General features: G+C 52.4%; 1 protein-coding gene across 1 annotated transcript in view; it reads right to left on the bottom strand.

Annotated features, from left to right (window-relative positions):
* The window catches only part of CDH22 (cadherin 22), a 134,944-nt gene extending 112,268 nt beyond the window's left edge, over window positions 1-22,676 (bottom strand). The window contains 1 exon segment of the mRNA XM_021920987.2: window positions 22,330-22,676. The gene's annotated coding sequence lies outside the window, so the exon portion shown is untranslated.
* Between the last annotated feature and the right edge of the window lie 777 nt (window positions 22,677-23,453).

Raw genomic sequence — 23,453 nt, forward strand, 5'->3', positions numbered from 1 at the left:
ACACATATACATTGTGCTCCTGTGACATACCAGGCATTGGGCAAGGTGCTGGATACTCAGTGGTGGATAAAATATATACAATCTCTGCCCGTTTGGGACTCCCACATAGTGGATTTTGAACTGGGTGACCTTAGGCATATCTCTTCCTCCTCTGAGCCTTAGTTTCCTAATCTCTAAAATGGGCACGACGCGACGTCTCTCCCAGCATTGTTGTGAGGCCTTCAGGAATTTAAATGTGAAATACAATTGTAGATTCTCGATAAACATTTAAGTAGATTGAATGCTTCTCCTTCCTGGAGAGGGCTGGCAGGTGGTGGGGAGAGTTTTTCTACAAGGAAAAGAGGAAGGGGAGAAAACTAAGACATTGTGGAGCACCTACTGTATGCTTTTCATGGGATCCTCCTGTCAACACTGTAAGGCAGGTGTTCTCTTACTCAAAGAGAAGATGAGGAAACAGGGGCTCAGAGAGGGAAAGAGACATGCTCAAGCTGGATTTGAACCCAGCTCCCTGGCTCTTTCAGCTCTCCCACTCTGATGCTGGGCAGGGAGTCAAGGTCCAAATCTGACCACACCTGGCCCTCGAGCCTGATTCCCCAGCATCCCCTGGGGTCTCAGTCTCACCCCATTAGCGCTGCTTTAAAAGGTGCGGACCGACCAGGGCGCGTTATTGCCCACACAAATCAGGCAGCTCCAAGTATGGAACACCTTTAAACAAACAGCTGATGGGAGTGAAGTTCCAGGATCATTATTAATAGCTTTTCATTTCGGTGGCCGCTGTGCTGTGACATGCCTTCCCAGCAGAAGCCCTGCGCAGCCAGCCCCTGATTCGCTGATCCCCCGAGTCCACCAGTCAGAATGAATGACTGTACCTTTGTGTTAATTGTGGAGCCCAGCCACACACAGAATGCTAATAGGGCTGAGTGGGAGGGGGTGGGTGCCAGCCTTGCCTGGTTGCTGGGCAGGGAAGGACCCCACCTGTGGTCTTCCTCCGTGGCAGCCAGCTGCTAGATCTGTCTAACATCCTTATCTGAGCTCTGCCCTCCTCTGCTCAAGAAAGCCCCATGGCTCCTGTTGCCCAGACCCAAGTCCAGACTCATCTGTCTGCCATTCAGGGTCCTTCATGTCTCATCCCTTCTGTGGCTCCAGCCTCCTTGCTTGCATTGCAATACCATGGCGCCCTGTGCTGCTCAAACTCTTATTCATTTATTCATCTGTTCAATCAATCATCCATTCATTCAATAAACATTTACTAAGCCCTCTGAGGGATGGAGGGGATGAAGCTGTGAACAAGACGGGCATGGTCCGTCATCCTATGGAGTTTAATATCAAGCAGAAAAGACAGACGTTGGGTCTGTGTCACAGTTTAGCTCTTTATTATCTGTGTAACCTTGCATGAATAACCTCTTCTGGGCCTCAGTGTCCTCCTCTGTAGAATGGGAATAATAACAGTACCTACCTCCCAGGGTGTGTCAGGACTTAAATAACTAAAAAGATATGTGACTCACTCAATATTCCTTCGATCTTTTACTACGGAGCAAGAAGTACTCCGTAAGCGTTAGCTGTTATTATCATTATTAACTCACGACTTCATTAAAACATGCGATGATGACTATAAAAGAAAGGTACAAGGAGAGCATCTGATAGGAAGCTTGGACTAGTCTGGAGCTCTTGGGAAGGGGTCCCCGAGAAAGTGATTTGTTCTCAGATTGGAGGGTGGGGGTGGTGAGGATGAGGACAGTCAGGTGGAGGGAACAGCCTGGGTAGAGGCCCTGAGGCTGGATGGATTTTGCCAAGCTGAGAACCTGAAAGGCAGCGGGGAGGCTGGCACGTCAGGAGCTATGGGGAAGAAGGTCGAAATGAGACAGGAGAAGCAGGCAGGAGGCCACACTGTGCAGGATCTCGTGGGCCTTATTAAAGTTTAGATTTTATTCTAAGAGTAATGGGAAGCTGTTTAAAGCTTCTGAAGCAGAGGATTGGCATGAACCTTATTCTGTTTGGAACTCACCCAGACCACTGTGGGTGTGAAGCAGACTGGTCCCCACCCCTTCACCTGCTGGGGTCCCCCGTCGGGTGGCTGAGAATGAAACAGGGACATGGGAGAGGAGGGTGTTGTCCAGGTGAACAGTAATGGTGGCTTGAAGTAGGTGGGGGCAGTGAGGTTGGAGAGGAGTGGGCTATTTCTAGAGACATACAGAAGGCAGAATCCTCCGGACAAGTAGGGATGCTATGGGGAGGTGCAAGATGAGGACCTGTTCGGTAAGATATTGAGGTGGCCCCATTCACTGATTTGGGGAAGAGAGGGAAGTAGCAAGTTTGGAGGATGAGGAACCATGCATGTAGCTTACCATGCCCCAGTGGCTGGAGGCCTCTGAGCCTTTGCATATACTGTTCCAGGAAGAATGTCCTTCCCCAATCTTGTCTGATGGGGCATTTTGTATGAATTACTCAAAGCCAGGCTCCAATGTCCCCTCTAATATTTGAAGCCCTCCCTGGTACCCCAGATTTGGTCTTTTTCCCACATCCACACCTCTCCCAGCACCCTGTACCTCATAGAGCTCTCGGCTCCTTCAGTTTCCTCTGCTGTTTCCATCTCATTTCCCTCCAAATTTTGGAAGGCCCCAGAGTGTAGTCCTTGGGCTACTCTTCCTCAGATGACCACATGCAACCCTGCAGCTTGAAACCCCATGGATTTGCTGGTGACACCCAAATGTGTGTGTCCAACTCAAATGTCTGCCCAAAACCCAACACATACAGCCTCTTGCCTGTCCAGTGCGACGTCTAAAAGGCACTTCAAAACCCTCATGTCTGAATCCGGACTCCTGAGTGCTACCCACCACCACACACAAATAATGAGAAAATAAATTTAAAAACTACTCCTCTTCCAGCTTTCCCCAGTTCGGTAACTGGCAACTCCATCCTTCCAGCTGCTTCTGCCAAGAGCCTTGAAGTCAGTCTTGACTTCACACCCCACATCCAATCCATCAGCAAATCCCGCCAGCTCTACCTTAAAATAGATCCAGAATCTGGCCGATCTTGCCACCTTCATTGTTAGCAGCCTGGTCCCGGCCACCATCATCTCTCACCTGGATGATTGCAACAGCCTTCTAACTGGTCTCCCTGCTTCTGCCCTGGCCCCCTGCAGACTGTTCTCAGTTATGGTGTTAAAACATAAATCAGGCCATAACACTCCTTTTCTCAAAATTCTTTTGGCTTCTTGTCTTACTCAGAGTAAAATGGCTCATAAGACCTAACATAAGTTAGCTTCTTGTTGCTTCTCTGACCTTTTCCTACCTCCCCTCTCCCTCCCTTCCAGCCACACTGGCCCTCTGGCTCTTCTCTGAATAGATCAGGTATGATCCCACCTTTGGGCCTTTGCACTTGCTGGTCTTCTTGCCTGGAACACCCTTGCCCCTGATGTCTGCCTGGCTCACTCTCTCCCTTCCTTCGAAGGTCCACTCAAATAGCTGACCCCATGCATCTTTCCCTGACAACCTGCAATAAAACAGCTCCTCAGTTCCCCAGGCCATTCATATCCCCTCACTCTGCTTTCTTCACCTTCTCCATAGAACTTATCACCATCTGATATGTTATAAATGGATGCCTCCTTTCTCTATAATGTGAGTGCCATGATTTTAGGGGTATTGTCTTTTTTTGCTTGATGCTGAATTCCCAGCATTTAGAACAGCACATGACACATAATAGGTGCTCAGTGGATATTTCTTGAATGACTCGCAGAGTTTTTATCTATCTGTCTTCCTGTTTGTCTGCTTGTCTGTCTCCCCCAGCAGATAGTGGGAAGCCACTGGATCCAATTCTCCACTGCTTTCCTGGTGTCCAACACAGAGTCTGCAGAGTGGGTGCTCATCAAATGTTTGAATAAACAAATGAATAATAATAGAATTTCCAGATGGATTGCATGGGGCGATATGAGGGAGGGGTTACAGCTAGACAGAGCTGCCTACTGGAACTTTTCCTGCCATTCCTGAAGAACCTGGGGTCACCTGGGAGGGAAGGAAGCTAGAAACATGAGTCAAGGAATCTCTAGAGACCAGAAGGAATAGGGATTAAAATTTAGGAGCTGGTGATGGAAGGATCTGAAAGTGTAGGTTTCCAACTGGGCTTCATGTTTGAGGCTAACCTGTGGATTTAGAATTCTGTTGGAAGTTCAGGAAACTAAAGTTTTAGAACGGGCCAAGAGTTTAGGGTTAGGGTCTGAATTAAGGTTTGGAGTTTGGAAAACAGGTTGAAGTTTTGGATTTAACGTTAATATTCAGAATTCTAGTTAGGGCTGAGTGTTTGGGAGCTGAGCCTAATGTTTGTGGTCAACTGGTTTTGAGAATGGGTCAAGAAACGAAAACTGGTGAGAAAACTGGACAAAGTTGAAGGTGGCATCAACTTGAGGGGCTCAACTTGAGGATATTTAGTAGATTTTCAAAGCTTCTTTGCCAAGACACTATGAGACAAATGCTCACGTTATATAGTCAAGTTCTTGAACAGTTTTTCTCCACTAGGGGCAATTTTGCCACCCAGGGGACATTTAGCAATGACTAGAGATGTTTTTGGTTGTCACAACTGGGTAGGAGGGTGCTGCTGGCATCTGGTGGGTAGAGGCCAGGAATGCTGCTAAACATTCTACAATGTCCAGGACAGCCCTCCACGACAAAGAATTATTCAGCTCCAAAAGTCAATAGTGCTGAGGTTGAGAAACCCCATGCTGGAGGATTTATTCATTCTCTAAAGGGTTAGCCAAGGCTAATCCAAGTGGGCCAGGAGTCAGAATATGAGTGTTTAGGGGGAGGGCTGGTGTGATGTGGGCCTGAGCTATAGAGTCAGGTGCGGGCACACTTGTGTCCCCCTCCCCTGGATGGAGCTGCTGACAGCTGTTTCTGGCTCTGGCAGACTCTAGGGGAGAGGAAGGGGGTTAGGGTGGAGATGGGGAGGGAGAAGGAGGAGAGGGCCAGCCCAATGTGTCAGGAAATTCATGAAGCTACAGACAAGCAGGGTGGGAGCTGGTGAGAGACATAGAGAGAGAGAGACTAATAGTTTTGCAGAACTGCAGAGAGCCTGAGCAGGTTCTATGGGGGGTGTGTTAGGGAGGAAGGTTGGGGGTGCGGCATGGATAGTCGGAGAGCTGCAGAGAGTTGGCATCTGGAGGGCCTGGTGTCTGATGCACCCTCTGCAACTTATGTGATTGCCTTGTTCAAGACAGAATTCAAATAATAATAGCTGGCTGGGCATGGTGGCTCACTCCTGTAGTCCCAGCACTGTGGGAAGAGGCAGGTGGATCACCTGAGGTCAGGAGTTCGATGCCAGCCTGGCCAACATGGTGAAACGCCATCTCTACTAAAAATACAAAAATTAGCTGGATTTGGTGGTGCGCGCCTATAATCCCAGCTACTCAGGAGGCTGAGGTAGGGGAATCACTTGAACCTGGGAGGCAGAGGTTGCAGTGAGCCAAGATCGCACCATTGCACTCCAGCCTGGGAGACAGAGTAAGACTCCATCTCACAAATAAATAAATAAATAAAACAAAAAACAAACAAACAAAACCAAATAATAATAGCTAACACTTGCATCACACTTACTCTGTGTCACTCTAAATGCTTTACATCAGTTAACTCATTTTTAATCCTCCATCGGGCCTGTGTGGTGGGTACTACTATAATCTCCATTTTACAGATTGGATACGGAGGCAGAGGGGTTAGGTAAGTTGCCTAAAATCCCATAGTCCTAAGCGGCCCTACTGGCTCCAGAGCTGGCTCCAGGCTTCTGTTTTCCATTTGCTTCTTCTATCATTGGCATTGACCATCTCATCACACCCTCTCAGTAGTCTCCCGAGATAGGTGCTCTTGTTACTGCCCCTGCTGCACTGATGAAGTAACCAAGGCGCAGGGAGGTGAAGCACCTCTCAACACAGCCAGGTCTGCCTGACAGCGAGGCCACTTCTGCTCTCTGCGTTGTAGCCTGGGGTGCACCTCTGCACAGCCCTATGTGCCCACTCTTGTGGCCATATCTGACCTTTACAAATGGCCTCAGGCTTCAGGGTTTCTCAGCCTCAGCAGCAGTCACATTTTGGCTGGATAACCCTTTAATGCTGGGGCCTGTCCTGCTCCGGGTAAGATGTCTAGCTTTACCCCTGGCCTCTACTCATTGAATACCAGTAGCACTCTTTATTTCCAGTTGTGACAACCAAAATTGTTGTCTAGACAATGCCAAATGTTCCCTGGAGGCCAAAATCAACTGCTCTCCCACCCCAAAGGAGAATGACTGCTCCAGATGGTCGGCAAAGGAAGATCCTCCCATGACATCGCGGATCACGGAAAAAAGGGCCAGAGAGGGTCACACCTTGCCCAAGGTCACTCAAAGAGTTGGTGGTAGGACTCAGGTCACTCTAGCCAAGAGGAAGGCATGCCTACTAAGCTTTCCCGCTGGAGTCTCCCTCCCCCAGGGTGAGTGTTGAGTGCCAGCAATGTGGCAGGAGTGGGCTGCCTGTCCCAGTAAATGCACAGGTCCCATGAGCAGCCTGTCCTTGCCAGAGCCCTCTGCTCTCCAGCTGAGCCGAGGTGGGGCTCGCTCTGCTCCTAGCTGTGGCACTCGGAAAACAGCTGTGGCTTTGATGCCAAACAGACCAGATTTCAAATCCCATACTGCTACACCCATACTGTGGGACCCCAGGCACAGCACTCAACATCTCTCACCCTCTGTTTCCCCATCCAAAGAATGGGCAGTTTGGATTAGAGAATCGCAAACACCCAGCTAGCTCTGATGTTCTGATTTTCTGACAACGTAGGGTATCCAGTGTCTTAGTCCTGGCTGTGCCTGCAACTCAAAGTGGCACCTTGGGCAAGTCACTGCCCCCTCCAGAACCCACTCTCCTCAATCCGCCATTCACCTTCAAGCAGCCAACACTCCAGTCACACAAAACTTCGCACTGTGATCTAAACCATGAATTCTTCCCTGCATCGGTTCATGCTGCCCCTCTGAAATGCTCTCCTGCCCATTATTCACCTGGAGAACTGTTCATCTTTTTAAGACTGAGCCCAAGTCATTTGCTCCAGGGGGTCTTTCTGATTCCTGCAGGCAGAGTTAATCACTCCCTCTTTTGTTCTGTTCTGGTGCTTCTAGAAGAGCACCAGCCACTGGTTGTGTGTGTGTGTGTGTGTGTGCGCGCGCACACGCGTGTGTGTGTTTTCTCCACTAGACCAAAAGAGTCCTTGCAGACAGACCCTGGGTCTTCCTAATCCTAATGTTTTTGTGGTCCACACAGTGCCTGGCACAGAGTAGATGCTCAGTACATGCTGAGTAAGTAAGAATGAATGAAGCGGGGGAGGAGACTGCCAAGACCCCTTAGTGGTTACAACCCTCTAGAATCCAGGGAAGGAGGCCAACCTCTTGCTGTCATCTGGTCTGAAGCTGCCCCCATCCCCAGTCCCAGCAATGGCCTGTCGTCTCAGCCACCCACACACTCTGTGGACTCAGAGAGTACCTTGGACAGCAACCAGACGCTTAATAAAAAATGCTTTTATCCTCCATGAAGCTGCCGCTACAGGGAGCTGTCTGTGCAGACCTGCGTCTCCGTGTGTGCATGGAGACATGTGCTTGTAGAAGAGGCCTTGCTTCTTCCATTTTTCAATCCATCCCAGGACTTTCTGAGGATCAGGCAGGGAACCTATGTTTTTCATGTTTATGTTTCTGAATGTGCAGTCTCCGACCTAAGATACGGGTGGCTGGGGTTAGGGGGAGCACTTTGGAATTCCCTCCCTCTAATAGTCCCTCAAGGAATCCACCCTTCTCTTCATCTGAGCCACATGTACCCAAATTGTCCACAACCCCTCTTCCAAGAAGTCCTCTGACTAAACCAACCAGATCTCAGTTCCTGGTTTTGGGGGTAGGGAGGAGAGAGGTGGTCTGTGTTCTTTGAGATCCATCCATTCAACAGGTATTTTCTGAGAAGTTATAAAAACATGGAGGCCGGGCGCAGTGGCTCATGCCTATAATCCCAGCACTTTGGGAGGCCAAGGTGGGCGTATCACGAGGTCAGGAGTTTGAGACCAGCCCGGCCAACATGGTGAAACACCGTCTCTACTAAAATACAAAAAATTAACCAGCCTTGGTGGCACATGCCTGTAATCCCAGCTACTCAGAAGGCTGAGGCAGGAGAATTGCTTGAACCTGGGAGGCGGAGGTTGTAGTGAGCCGAGATTGCACTATTGCACTCCAGCCTGGGCGACAGAGCAAGACTGTCTCAAAAAAAACAAAACAAAACAAAAAATCGCTTACATTATGTTTAACTTATTGGAGTCTCAGTTTGTTCACTTGTAAAATGGGGGTAGGTGTAGGTAGATATGCCTGCAACATCAAAAGGGGGCAGTTTTATGGTTTATGCATTGACCCTTAGTGCAACACATCAGCTTCAACCTTCACCTAAAAGCAGGACTGGATGTCTTCATTCAGCTGTGTCCTTCCTGTGGGGCCCTAGTTAAGCCCCTTCGCTTCCTTGAGTCTCTGGTTGCAAAAGAAGTGGATTCTCTTCTCTAAGTTCTGGTTCAGCTGTGGGGTCCTGAGTTTCTAGGATTCTATACTGATGCTGGGGAGCCATGCAACTTCCTCTTTCTTCCTCCTGCCCCAAGGAAGGGGCTGGGGCCTCAGACAGGAGACTGGACACACCAGAGCTTCCTGGGGATGGTAGGAGGGTACAGAAAGAGGAAGATCTGTCCTAGCTGGGGTGTGAGAGACAAGTTAACAGCTCAATTGTTATTTCAATTACACGGATTATTTGAAAACAATGTTATGAGTTTCATCACTGACAACCCCGGGAAATGGCTGCTATGGCAACCAGGGAAAAGAATGGCCCTGACCAACCAATCAGAAGTTCCAACTGTGCCCCTGTTTGTACAAACTCTCCCTCCTCCACAGGCCTCCCCCCATTCTCTGCTGGGGTGGGTGGGTGGGGGCTTGGGAGGAAGAGGAAAAGAAAGGGGCAAGAAAAGTCCACTCTGTAGAAGGGAAGAGGACAACTGAAGAAACTGAGGCACAAGGAGAAGTGGGATTCCTGGCATTGGTTGTTCATCCCACATTCTTCAAGTGTGAGAATGTATCTGACCCACTGCACCTTCCCAGTGCCCAGCACAGGCCTGGCACCCAGCAGATAGTAACAGGGCTTGTTCCAGAGCTGCCTGTGCTTGGGGAGGGGTTTCCCCTTCACACCCTTCATTCTCTGCTCACCATCCGGTGGGAGGGAATTCTCTGAGACCTTTTCCACGAAGGCCACACACAATTGGCCTTGTCTTTCACTGCCAGGAAAAGAACAGGCACGCAAAGAGCCTCTCACTGGCAGGTGAGATCTGTGCGGTTCTGGGGTGTCTCTGAGAGCCCTGGATGTCTTTCCCTGCTGCCCTCTGCAGAGGCCACCTCTCCCTGCAACGTCCTTTGGCCCAGCCTTCTCCAAATGAGGCACCCCAGTGGTCTCCAGAAAAAGTGTTTTTGCTTTGAGAATATCCTGTGCTCTCCCTGTTCAGAAAGAGGCCAACTTGATGGGAAGCTGGTTGGACTCTAGCTCTGCAAAATCTCCCTCCTGAAAGCCCATTTCCTACCCGGCCTGAGCTCCCTGCTGTCCACTCCTGTGTTCCCGAATCCCTCATCACATTTACTTTTAAAGAAACCCTTACATAGGGTTTACAAACGCTAGGCACTGTTCTAAGTACTTTACAAACATTAGCTTGTTTCATTCTCACCACAAGCCTGTAACGCAACTACTGTGATTATCATCTCCACTTTACAGATGGGGAAACTGAGGTGGTTAAGTTACTTGTATAAGGACAGGCAGCTAGGAAGGGGGGCAGCTCAGGGAGCAGAACCCAGGCAGTCCAGCTTCCAGAATCCAAGCTCTGGGCTGCCATTCTCATTCCTCCTGATAGATGATGATCCAGCTTGAGTCTTGCCTGATAGTCAAAAGACTCATAAAATTCAACTTTCATTGCCTCATCTATTTATTTGTAGAGGCAGGGTCTCGCTCTGTCGCCCAGGCTGGAGTACAGTGGCATGATCATAGCTCACCACAGCCTCAAACTCCTGGGCTCAAGTGATCCTCCTATCTCAGCCTCTGAAGTAGCTAGGCCTACAGTCGTGTGCCATCACGCTTGGCTAATTTTTAAATTTTTGTAGAGATCGGGGTCTTGCTATGTTGCCCAGGCTTGTCTCAAACTCCTGGCCTCAAGTGATCCTCCTGCCTCAGCCTCTCAAAGTGCTCAAAGTGCTGGGATCACAGGTGTGAGCCAGCACGCCTGGCCTGTTGCCTCATCTTTTTATATCAGGAGCCTCCCAAGTGCTTGTCCTGAAACTTCTGTGCTCCCCTTTTGTATCTTCACAGTCAGGGAGTGGTAGACAGATACAAAGAGAGGAGGCACCTGAGGACATTATCAATAAGTGGATGTCTGTAGATCAATGCTGGTTCTCACAGCCCAAAGTCCTGAGCTGGCTGTAAGGCAGGGAGGGGCATATTCATTAATTTGGTACCTACTATGAGGACACTATGTGCGCATTATCTCATTCATTCCAGCAAGGGGGGGTCTTACACTCCTCATTTTACAGATGAGTAAACAGAGGCTTGGAAAGTCGAACACCTGCCCAAAGCCATTCAGCTAAAATGTATCCAATAAGGACTGGTGCCCAGATCTGTCTGTCTCTGACTGCCATTAGCAAAAGACATGATTCCTGTCCTCAAGGGACCAGTTAGAGAAGCAAGACAGGTAACAATGGTTCGCAAAGGGCTGCAAGGGGGTGCTGAGATTGAATAGATGTAAGGGCACAGCCCAGGTGAGCAAAGGTTTGCAGGTGGGAATGGGCCCTGGAGCAGTGGCCTAGCAGGTCTGTGTCTGAGCTCATCAGGTGATCATGTCAGATGACGAGATGGGGCTTTGAACGCCAAGCAGATGGTTTGGCGCTGACAGGCGAGGCCACAGGGAGCCATTGCTGTCTTAGGAGCCTCTTTCCCTCCCTCCTGAGGCAGCCTCCCTCTCACGCAGCACAGCAATTTCCCAAAGCATTTTCTCTAATTTGTGATTGTTTTTCTAACCAGAAGCAGCAAGAGTCTCCAGCTTCTCCCAGCCCATAAGCCGAGCCTAATGGAGCTGCCAAAGCTGCAGGTCTCCACTCCCAGCCCAGCCCACTTGGGGACTTACAAGTCCCTCTGTCCCAAAAGCCCCCCACGGTCCTAGGTAGGCTGTGGGGCGGGTCTTATGGTCCCAAATCCAGGGGCTTCTTTCCCAGCCTGAAGCTGGCTGAGTTGATGCAGAGGCCTGGGAATGACTTTAAGCTGGGGCCACCCACTGCCGGCTGATGGTGCCTCATGGACCTCAAGGGCTGGTACCCTGGGACAGAGAGTGGCATGAGGGCTCTGGGAGGAAGCCAGGGGCTGCTCGAGGGCTCTAGGAGGGGCAGGGGCTGAGTGAGGAGGCCAGGGCTCTGTGAGTAGGGATGAGGGCTCCTTGAGGGAATGCAGGCTCAGAGACGAGATGAGTCTTCAGTTCGGAGGACAGAAATTCTGTGAGAGAACAGGGGCTCTGGAAGGGGGAGGCATGCCAGAAGGTGACCAGGAGCTAAGTGACAGGAGGTGCTCAGGGACAGAATGGGGGCTCAGGGACGGGATGGGGGCTCAGGGACGGGATGGGTTTCCAGGAGGGCTGGGGGCTCTGTGGAGGGTTAGAGCTTTCACAGGGGGTGCAGAAGCTCTGTGGAGATTCTGGGGAATTGGGGGCTCTATCACGTGAGAGGACCAGGCCTCCACAAGGAGACGGGGACTCCAAGAAGAGACGGGCACTCTGTGGGAGGTGGGGATCTGGCCAGGGGCTTGGCTGCAGGGCTGGGTTTGTGAGCATAAAGGCTCAGAAAAGAGAGCATGGGCTCAGTGAGGGGATGGGGGCTAACCTGCAGGGGACAGAGGCTCCGGAAGGGGCTTGGGGCTTTCCAAGAGGATGAGGGCTTGGAGAGAAATGGTGGCTTATGAAGGGACAGGGGCAGTGAGAGAGTGGGAAGGCCCTTCCTCCAAGTTTGTTTTGGGGATTAAATGCAGCCATCTCCTCCCTGACCCACTACCCGGGTGCCCTGCCTCGGCTGACCCATCCTAGCCACAGGGTTGTCTCCTTGGCTTACACAGCCCTGTGCCCCTGATGGTCCCCTCACCTTGGTCCTCTGCTCCACCACTCCCCCACCCACCTCTCCTCAAGGCAAGATCCTGACGCCCCCTCTACTAACTCCTCCACAAATGCCCCACTCTGCACCCATTTCCTCAAAGTCACCTCTACAGATTTTGATATCCTCCTACAGCCCAAATGCATTATCAGGTCGGTACTTCAGACACCTGTAATGATCAATAAGGTAGTCCTCCCTCACAGCCAACCTCAATCTGTCTAGCTGCAAGTGCAACCCATTTCCTCTGTTCTGTCCTGGAAATAGAACAAAAAGGTTGATCTACAGGCCACTGTTCATTCCATTCTTCATCGCTTTGGATACATAAAGTCTCCTCTTAAACTTCTCTCTTCTAGGTAAAATCTTTCTGGTCCTTTTCGTTGGCTTTTCTAATCATTATCTTTAGGATCAGATATCTTCAAATGCTGTGTTAAGATTTTATCAGAGCCTGGCACATAGTAGGCTCACAAGAAATGTATCTTGGATGGATGGAGAAGTTGGTAGACTTCGAGGGTGAATGAGGGTGGAGAGATGAGTAGTAAGAAGATGGAAAGAAAGGTGGTGATATGACTGTAAATGATGGGTGGGTGGATAATGGGTGGAGGTGGGTGAGGGGTGAACTGCAGGCAGATGGATGTTTAAATGGAGGTGGGTGGGCTGGAGGATGATGGATTGGATAAATGGATGGATTGATGAATGGGTGGATGGATGGATGGATGGGTGGGTGGATGGATGAGTGGATGGATGGCTGGCTTAGATGGGATGCTGGCTGGATGAATAATCTCAACTGGCATCTCAATTTTCCCCTATATATCCCAAGTATAGGCTCCCCTAATTTGGTTAATGGACCCCAGTTCTCCCAGACACCAGGCCTGAAGCTTTGTCATATTTCATTCCTCCGTCTCCCTTATCTCCCACAAGCAAACAGCTCTGAGTCCTGTTGATCCTATTTCCTTGGGGCCTTTCTCCCTGGCCCCTGTTCTCTACAACTTCATTAAGCCCCCACCCCACTTATCTCCTGGACAATTTCAGCTGCCCCTGTCTGTTGCCTCCTTTCTCTTTCCCTCAAGTCCATCCTAAAGCACTGCCAACAGGAAATTCTTTCTACAGCTTAATTCCAGCCAGCAACCTTCAATAACTTCCTATTGCCTACATTCCTCAGCCTGGAGCTCCACGCATCTGCATTCAGCTACAACTTCCCTTTCTGGTCCTCTCTGTCTTTCCTCCCCTCCATGTCCTCTGTGCCCTGGTCAACGGGGCAACCGGCTGGCACCCAAGCCTTTGCCAAGCTCCTCCTCTTTGCTCACGCTCTTCCCACCTGCTGGAAAGCACCCCCACCCTCCACCCATACCCTCCACTTGCGGCAGCATCATCCTAGCTTCAATACACAGCTCAAATGCTGCCTCCCCACGAAGCCTCCCCTGGTGCCCGCGACCAGATAGAGCCAAGTGTGCCACTTCCTCAAGAGCATTTATGGAGCACCTACTATGTGCCCAGCTGGCAAATAGGGTCTCGATGGTTGGAGGGCTAGGACACAGGAGAGACACAACCTTTGCCTTCCAAGGTACACAGCCTGCTCATGTAGTCATGTGTGTGTGAGCATGCAGGTGCGTACAAACATATACAGAATTCAAGGGGAAAAATAAGGGCATGGCTAGGTGCAGTGGCTCACGCCTATGTGAGACTCTGTCTCAATAAATAAATAAATAAACAATAAAAAAAATAAGGGCAAAATAGCACAGTATTAGTAGCTAAGGCTTATGGAACACTGAATATGGGCCTAAGTGCACTGTTCTAAGTGCTTTACTTCTAATAATTCATTTCACCTTCTCAATAATCCTATGAGGTAGGTACAGATGAGGAAACTGAGGCAGAAAGTCACTCAGCTAGTAAGTGGCAGGGCGAAGATGGGAACCCTGGAAGTCTGGCTCCCAGGCAGTTCTCTCAACAGCGCACAGTCGTGTGTCATGAATAGTGCTGTTGGAGTGGGGAGGACAGAGAAAAGCCATGATAAGGCTCATTCTGACCTCCCAGCTCCCCTCCCACCCTGCCAACCCATCTCCCTTCTCTTCAAGCCATTTGAATAAATGGACACTGAAATAGACTCAGCTAGGGGCAAAGGATTCAGTCTGCTCTGAGACACCATAGGGCCCTGGGCAAGTTCCAGCCTCTCCCTGGGCCTCAGTTTCCCTTCTGTATCATGGGCTTGGATTGGTCAGTCCCTAAAGGCCCTTTCAACTCAAAAATGCATAACCCTAAACACAGTCACTTGGATCCTAGAAGACGCAAGCCTTGGCAGCCTCCTGGCCCGGGGGCTGGGCTGCCTCTCCTAGGAACTCTCTGTTGTCCCTGAATACACAATTTTAGCCTCTGGTCCATGTGGGCCCCGCTGTGAGGCCACAGTCCTGTGTCTAGTTACCTGAGTCTGTCTGGCTTGTCACCTACCCATCATCTTGTCTACCCGCTGACCTGGATCCACCTGCTTCTGCTACCCATCCATCAGTCTGCCTGGGCCCATCCACCTTGTGTCCCCCTCCTGCCTGGTGCCTGTCACTCTGCCCATCACACACACACACACGCGTGCACGCACACACACACACACACACACACTCCACCTCCCCAGCTCCCCTCCCCTACTCTGCAAGCACTACGGTGACAACAAAGAAGATGGGGCGGGGCCTTCTGCTTTTTTCACTCACAGAGGGGTCTGTGGTGTTAACATCTGGACCTACTTCCCAGAAGCCAAAACAGTTCTCTGCCATCCAGCATCCTTCCCTTCCCCAGGGACCCCCCCAGGCCCCTCTTTGCTGGCCCCAAGGGCTTCTACTTGAGGAATCTGGTCAGGGCCACGCGCCTCCTGCCAAAAATGTCCAAGTGGTCCCTGAAGAAATCATCGGACAAGAGCGTGTAGATGTGTGTACAAGGATGTTCATGGCAGAATTGTTTGTAATAGCGAAGGATTGGAAACAACCCAAATGTCCAACAGTGGGGGCTGGTTAAATGAATTATGGGCCAGCCACACAATGGAGAACCATGCAGCTCTTAAAAAATGATGATGTAGATGTATATTTATCGAAATGGCAAGACATTCACAATATATTATAGGGTGAAAAAAAGCAGGTTATGGAGGCATATGTATAAAGCAAGATGCCATTTTTATTTTTTAAAAATCTATATATGTCAAGAAGGATATGCACTGAAATGGTAGCCAAGTGGTGGTAAAATTATGGCTAATTAAAAATGCTTTCATATATAAAAAGATACATACATATATACATATATATATAAATGTACACACGCACACACATAGAGAATCACTCTGTGTTAAATGCTTCCTGTGAGCCCAGTGCAGTGCTAAGCACTTTGTCTGTATTACTTCATTGCTCCAGAGTCCTTGGAGGTAGGTTTTATTAAAACCATTTTCTAGATGAGGAAACTGAGGTTCACTCAGCTATTAAGTGGCAGAGTCGGAACTTCAACTCTGCTCTGTCTGCTTCCAGAGCCCGTGCACCTAATTACTAGGTTGTCATGTTTCTCATTTTGTTTATCTGTAACTTGCCTATTAAATATATATATATGGCCGGGTGTGGTGGCTCATGCCTGTAATCACAGCACTTTGGGAGGCCAAGGCGGGTGGACCACCAGAGGTCAGGAGTTCGAGACCAGCCTGCTCAACATGGTAAAACCCTGTCTCTGCTAAAAATACAAAAATTGGTCAGGCGTTGTGGCAGGTGCCTGTAATCCCAGCTACTCGGGAGGCTGAGGGAGGAGAGTTGCTTGAACCCAGGAGGCAGAAGTTGCAGTGAGCCAAGATTGTGCCATTGCTCTCCAGCTTGGGCAACAAGAGTAAAACTCCATCTCAAAAAAAAAAAAAAAAAAAAAAAAAAATATATATATATATATATCTGTGGATCCAGGAGCTCCCCACCAGCCAGTGCATCCTTTTCTCCTCTCTAAGTGCCTGTGTATTAGCATGGTCCAGCTCTCTGGGGAGGGGCCAGGCAACCCTGGTTAGAGTTGGGCCTAACTCTAGCTCAGACTTCAAGGCTACATGGCCTCAGGCCCCCTCTCCTCACACCCAAATTTAATTCAGTGAATGGAGTGAGTGCAGCTTTGCACCATATGCCACGCTAGACCCTAGGGAGGAAAAAATGAGAAAGCCCAGCGCCTGCCTTCAAGATCTTCTCATCCAGGGCTTGGTTTCTCAGCCTCCACACTATCAACAGTTTGAGCTACATGAGTCTTTGCAGTGGGGTGGGGCGACTGTCTTGTGCGTTGTAGGCGGTTTAGCAGCATCCCTGGCCTCTACCCATCAGATGACAGCAGCAGCCTTCTACGCAGTAGTGACAGCCAAAAATGTCTCGAGACATTGCCAAGAGTCCTCTGGGGGGCAAAATTGCCCCCAGTTGAAAAACACTGATCTAATGTGCTGCAGATGACACAAGGCAGGCAGTGAGAAAAGAAAACTAAACTAATTGCTACAGAGGTTCAAAATACAGACAGGAGTCACGTGTGCCTGGCTGAGTCCAAGAAGGCTTCCGGGGATGAACCTGTCCCCGAACCTTGAGAGCGCCTCAAGCTTCTTTCCATTCTACAGACTCATCCTGGATGGTGAGCTCCTCCTTCCTCATGGCCTCAAAACTCTGTTTCCAGCCCAGAACTCTCTGAGTGGGCCTAGATGTTTTTGCATGACTATTCATCAGGCATCCCCACTCATGTATCCCACTAGGATCTCACCTCGACCTGTCCACAGCTGGTCCCCACCTCTTCTTGAAAGCCCTTCTCCTCTTCATGTAGCATCTTCACGACCCACACAGCCTTCTGAGCCAGGAATGGGGACTCCTTCTCTCCCCCATGCCCATGCAGTTACTCAGCTCTATCCATTCCACTCCCACAACCCTCACGAGTGAGTGCCCCTCCATGACTCAGAATCAGACACCAGCAGCCCAGGACCTGGTCTTCCCCACCCAGCAGCAGGATGAGGCTTCTAATGGTGAATCTCCATGCGCCGCTCCCATGCTGAAAACCTGTGTGTGGCTCCCCACTGCTCTTGGGATGAAGGCCAAGCTCCTTGTGTGGCTTTCAAGACCCACAGGACCTGGCTGCTGCCCACCTCGCTGGCCTGGTTTCCCGTGACTCCCACTCCCTGAACCCCACTTCAGCCAACTGAACTCGCAGTTCCTCTGCTATTCTCCCTCCTCTTAGGGCCTTGGTACCCCTTGGCTTGGAGGCTGCCTTCCGTCTCTTGTTCCTCCCTACCCCCCTTTATCCCATAGATAACCGCGAGACAGCCTGCAGGTGTGCCTCAACATCATTTCCTCCTAGAAGCCTCTGCTGCCCCGCCCATTGGCTGTCACAGTTATGAGAATTGTTCGTCTTCCTCCCTGGTCCACCAGACTCCTGTCGGCTGGGATTCAGGCTGCTTGCTCACCACTGTGTCTCTACCATGCAGCACAATGCTTAACACATAGTAAATGCTTTAGGTATATATGTAAATGTATATATTTTAAACTGGATAATGAATGGATGGTCAGACAGGCAGATGGGTGATGCAACGAAAAGGGGCTATTTGGGTTGGGTCCTTAATGCTTTGGAATATCTTCAGGGAAGGGCGTTCAGGTGGAAGGGCAGGTGGGGCTGGATGCAGGAGTGTCAGATTGGAAGCACAGTGGGAGATAAAGGAGGATGCAGACGGATTACAAGGACCTTGAATGTCATGGTGCCGAGTCTGGACTTAATTCAGTAGGCAATGGGGAGCCATGGAAGGGTTTTAATCAAGCCGGTGACACGATCCCACCTGCGTTAGAGAAAATACGCTCTGGTTGCCACAGGGGTTGCAGCGGGAGGGTATCAGAGGCTGGGAGGCCAGGGAGGAGGCTGCCACAACAGGTTAGGCATGAGCCAGTGAGGTCTGAGCTGGAGCAGGGATCGCGAGATGGATGAGAGGGGAGAAAAGGTAGAGATTAGGATGAAATGAATCTGTGGGACTCTAGAACATGTTCCTACACTGCCGGCTGCATGCAGGGACTCCACCTTCCTCAAGGCAAAGGAAGAAGGATCCTGAAGTCAGAGACAGATCCTGGTGGTCCTAACTCACTTCCCCTCCTGCAGGGGTGCAGGCAGCCAAAATGATGTGCAAAACCAAACAGGGAGGAACCACTACCTTTACCCCATGGGAACAAAGGAATACAAACGGAGAGATATGAATAATAACGATACTGCTTTACGTATGGGGTGTCCTATGTGCCAGGCATCGTGCTCAGGACCATACATGCTCATGCACATTTAATCTTCACAACAACCCAATGAGACAGGTATTATATTTTCCTCCATTTCACAGAGCAAGAGACTGAGGCTCAGAGAGGCAAAGTAACTTGCCAGCAAGTCACAAACTCAGGCTGGTTGGACTCCAATGCCTACGCGCTTAATCATCTATTTATATTATGCACAGGAAAGAGCTGGTAACAAGTGGATGGCTGAAGGCTTGTGGGTCTGACGACAAAGCAAGAAGTTCCCAGCCTAATCCCAATGTGACAGCAGGAAGGAGCCTGCTGATGGGGCGTGAAGGGAAACGTGGGGGGAGAAGGGAATTCCTCCAGGTTTCTGCACCTCATGTGTTTGAAATCAGATCCACATATTCAGAAAGGTGTGTGCCCATTGTAAGAGAACTGAGCTAAGGAGTGAGCAGTGAACATATCCTTAACCCCCAGATGGGCCACCTTTGGAGTAATTAAAGAAAGGGATCCTTCTCTGGGGGTAAGCAGCCCCACAGGCCATGGCTGGTAAGTATATGAAGCCTTTTTGCAAATTAGAGAAAGATGCTCCCCTCCTCCAGGCAGGCACCTGACTTGGACAGTGGAGCTTAAAATAGATTTCAGTCCCCACTCTCCTCCTGCATTAAATGTCCTTGGACAGTCAACAACCTGCCCAACTGCATATAACAGCCATGCCTCCAGCCTTCCTGTCCTGCACCTCTGTTTCCAAGTAGCCACTCTGTGTCATCATCAATGAGAAAATGTCCCTCCTGCCAGATACACAGAGCTCAAATCACTCCACAGACAACTTTCTTGTTAGGCCTTGTCTCCTCCATGAGGGGAAAGACAGTCCTACCATGCCCGCCTGCCCTGATGAAAAGTTGAGGTCAGAGCCTGTCCTGGTGGTGAAATATCTAGGCTGTCTCTACAGGGGCCAGAATCAAAACACAAGGTTCTAGGAAGGAGAGGCCCTGACTCGAGAGCTCCATCTTAAAGGTGCTCTGAGGAACCCAGGGTGGAGGGTGTGCCCACTCTTGCTGGGGGCATGAGGCTTTTCTCTCTGAGCCTGGCCTGAGGCCTGGGTTTCCTTTCAGCCTGATTCCCCACCTGGTCCCCAGCCCCAGCACCCTTCCTGGCTCAGCTATGGGGAGGAATGAGGAAGTCCTCGGCCCTGAGGCCTCAGCCCACCCACCACCATAGGGTCTTCTATTCCCCCACTCTCTCCCAGGCCGTGCAGTGCCAGCTGCTGCCCGTGTTATATAAACAGAAATCATTCACTCTCTCTCCCTCTACCTGAGGCTGCATTTCAGACTGGAGCTTCCTGATGGAAGAAAAAGGGGAGAGGGAAGAACACAGAGAGAGGAGAGGAAGTTTAATTGGCTGACTCTTATCGCCCATGTGGTACATAAACTGGCTGCTCCGAACTTTGCCAACTCGGGAAGAGACGGGCCCTCCTGGGCTCCCTGCCCCAGCTATGGCCCGGCCCCCGTCAGAGGGCTTCAGAAAGCAGCGCTCCTGCAAAGCCCTCAGAAAGACCAATGCCTGGGGAAGCAGCAGGGGCATCGGGGGTTCCAGCCTCTAGGTATGATTATTCCAGAGCACGACCAGAAACATCCTGAGATCACAGCCACCCTTTTGACAGAAAGGCTGTGACTCACCCGGAGGTCACAACACACTTTTAGGGGCCAAACTTTGTCCTCTGCTTCTGCTACTTGGCTTCTCTGCTAAAGGCATTCAACAGCTTTCTTCCCACACTGGACTGGGAGCACTGGGGTCTAACTTGAACACTTCATGCTGAATTTAAGCAAGTGTCTTCTTGTCCTGCCTGCAGCATGAAGCCAAGAAATGGCTCTGTTTTGCCCCAGGCCTACCCAACACATAAGGAGCGTTGGTGAGGCCTGGAAGTCAAGATGCCTGGGTTCCTATTCTGGCTCTGGGTATAGCTTACCATGTGACCTCGGGCCGCTGTTGCCAATCCTTGAAAATAGAAAAGAGGGCAGCCCAGGTGGTCTCCAATATGCTGATCACAGTTAGGAATAGGGAAAGGGGTTCTCGTCTCCAGGGGCCCCCTGATGGGGACGCACAAGAGGTACAGGTGTCCCTTAGCTGAGAGAGACCTGGCTGGCTTTATAAAGTACCTGCCCCCGAGGCACTGGCAGTGGTGGTCCCAGAAGGGCACATGGACATCTCCAGGAAGCAGTGTTTAAATGTTGGCAATGCCCTTCCCTTCCAGGAGGAATGGAAGAGGAGAGTTCCAGACACTGGGACAAGGAGGGAAATAAGGGTGAAGTAGAGAAATGACTGGGGCAGGGAACAGGTGAGTGCTACAGAAAAACTGAGGCAGACAGGACAGAAGATGGGTCCTGGAGGACGGGGAAATGGTCATCGATGGGCAAAGACCAAAGAATGTCACTATGGGTGTAGAGGCCAAATTTCAACAAGGGCTGTAGACTAGAGGCAACTGAGGGGGACGGAGTGGGCACTGAAGGACACATACACGGGATACTAATGAAGGACAAAGAGTCATGGTCGTTAGGGTGGAGCCTTTGGGCCCCAGGGCAGTGGTGATGCTGATATAGGGTAGTGGCGCTGACCAGTGGGAGAAGAGGATGAGATCCTGAACCTGAGTGGAGGGGCCACAGAGAGCTGGCAACAGCCAAAGCCCTCGAATGAGCCGCTGCCTGTGCTGGGGGCACCTTGGCCAGCTCCAGAAAGCTGGGGAGTGCTGGAATCAGCCCCACGGAAAAAAAAGCTGGCATGCGCAACCCTGGCGACGCCCGAAGGGGTGGGAGAGAAGAGGTTCCCAGGAGCGAGCGCCTTGGAAGCCCTGAGCGGCCTCAAACAGCAGTTTCTCTGCCCGCCACAAGGGGGTGCCCTGCACCTCGGGGAGACCTCGGGGGACCCTGGATCAGCTCTGCCCGCTGCAGCCACGCCTGGGACAGGGCCCGACAGTGCCAGAGAAGAGGCAGCCGGGAGGCGCGAGCGAGACGGGTCCACATTGTGCCCACCCAGGGCTGCCCAGCACCCTGCGCGCCCACGCAGTCCACTCTTCCCAGTAAACGCCGCGGCCCCCGAGGGTTAGCCCTAAGTGGCGCTCTCTTTGGACATTAGGCGGTCGGGGGCCCCGTCCTTCTTCCGAATCGGGGACAGTGTCTCCGAAGTCGAGTCCTAAGGAAGAGGGCAGCGCTGGTCCTCGCTCACCGCCAGCCCGCCCGACGGCCAGAGGGCAACAGGGTCGCGCGGGTGGGGCCGGCAGGGGTCCCTGTGGGCCGGTTCCCCGGCTCAGAGGGGGCCAGAGCCATGCGTGTCGCCGCGGCTGGAGTCAGCCTCCGGGTGCCCCCGGACGCGGCACGACCTCGCACACACACACCGCGCGCACACGCTCGCGCCGTGCGGTATTTCCCGGCCCCGGACCCCGCCTCTGGGAGGGGCCGGGGAGCCGAGCCCCGCTAGCCGGGTTGGGGGACCGGGAACGCCTGGGTCCCAGCCTTCGCGTCAGGGCTGTGCGCCACCTTCCCAGCTCCTTTTGGAGCGCCGGCTCGGCCCCTGGCGTTGCCACCCCTCGGCCCGCGGGGGTCCCGGAGGCTCCTGGGCGCGCGGCGGACGAGGTTGTGGGGACGGGTGGGGGCTGCGGGCTTTGGGCCGAGAGGCGGCTCGGCTCCGCGCCGGGGAAAGTTTGGACGTGGGAAACTCCCTCCCCGCCCGCCCCGCCGAGAGGAGGGGGCGCGCAGGGCCGGGCGCAGGCACCCCGGCTCCTCCTGCGGCTGGAGGCTCGCCCCCCGCGCCGCCTGCCCGGCAGCTCCCGCCGACCAGGGGGCTCCCTCCCAGCCGGGCAGCCTCCCCTCGGCGGCGATCCGGCCGCCCCTCCCGCGGCACTCCGCGCTCTTACCTCGGGGAGCGGCCCGGGGCTCCCCCCAGTCCTGCCGCCTCGGGACGCTGCGTGGGGCGGAAGCCCCGGCGCGGGCGACGGGCGAGTCCGGAGCCCCGCGGCCGCCCGGAGGAGCCGGAGGGAGAGCGGGAGCGAGAGGGGGAGCCGCGGCGGCGTGTGCGCGCGTGTGTGTGAGCGAGAGAGCGAGAGAGCGAGGGAGTGAGCGAGCGAGCGGGAGCGAGGGAGTGTGCGTGTCTGACTAGGGGGGAAGTGTGCAAGGGACGGATCCCTTCCTTCCTCCCGCAGCCTCTGGTGGAGACTCGGAGAATGCAGCGCCCGCCGGGCAGGAGCGCCGCACAGTGCCGAGCCGCAGGCGGCCGCCGGGCCCGGACCCCCGCAGCCGGGGAGCCCCGGCCCCCGCCCCAAGGATCGCGCCCCTCCTACGCCACGAGGGGACGGCCTTTCCCTCTCTCGGGCGGCCCAGTCCCAGGAAACCCCACAGGGGACAGTGCCCCTCCCTCCTCCAACCCTAGATCCGCGCGGAGGGAGCGCCCCCAGGAGGGGGACCATCTACCTCCCCGCCTGGCAGCTCCCCCGGTGGCCGCAGCTTGAGACCGGAGCCTATTCCCCCACCTGATTTTACTGCAACTACGGCTTCCCATTTCCGCCCCCGACTACCACGGCAGGCCGCCTTCAGAGGAGCGGGGACTCAGGCGAGGGTAGGAGCAGTCTTCTCCAGTGGCCACCCCTGGCTTGCTGCCCAGAAAGGCCCCTTGCACAGACCAGATCTGCCAGTTCAGAAACAGCCACTGTGCATTGAGGTGGACAGAGACCAGGTGCCTAGGGCTGAGTCCCCAGGCAGGTGGGAGGTCGGGTGTACCCGGGAGAGAACCTTGTGGGCTTTTCCTCTGGAGGGTTCTGCTGGACATCCCTGTAACCAACAAAGTAAGCAGGCAAAACAAGACGCCTCCATCCTTAACTTGGTGCCACCTTGACCTGGAGAAGTCTCCCAATAAAATCTTCCCACTGCCCAGAAATTCCTTGATGGTCGGGTTTTCCGTTCTTTAAAAAATCCGGCTGGTCCGCTCCCTGATGTTTTTTCCACCTGGTCCTGTTTCTTTCTATTGCTGCCTGGCTCTCCTTAC

The sequence above is a fragment of the Papio anubis genome, chromosome 16 (assembly GCF_008728515.1).
Source record: "Papio anubis isolate 15944 chromosome 16, Panubis1.0, whole genome shotgun sequence".
In the NCBI taxonomy this organism is placed as follows: domain Eukaryota; kingdom Metazoa; phylum Chordata; class Mammalia; order Primates; family Cercopithecidae; genus Papio; species Papio anubis.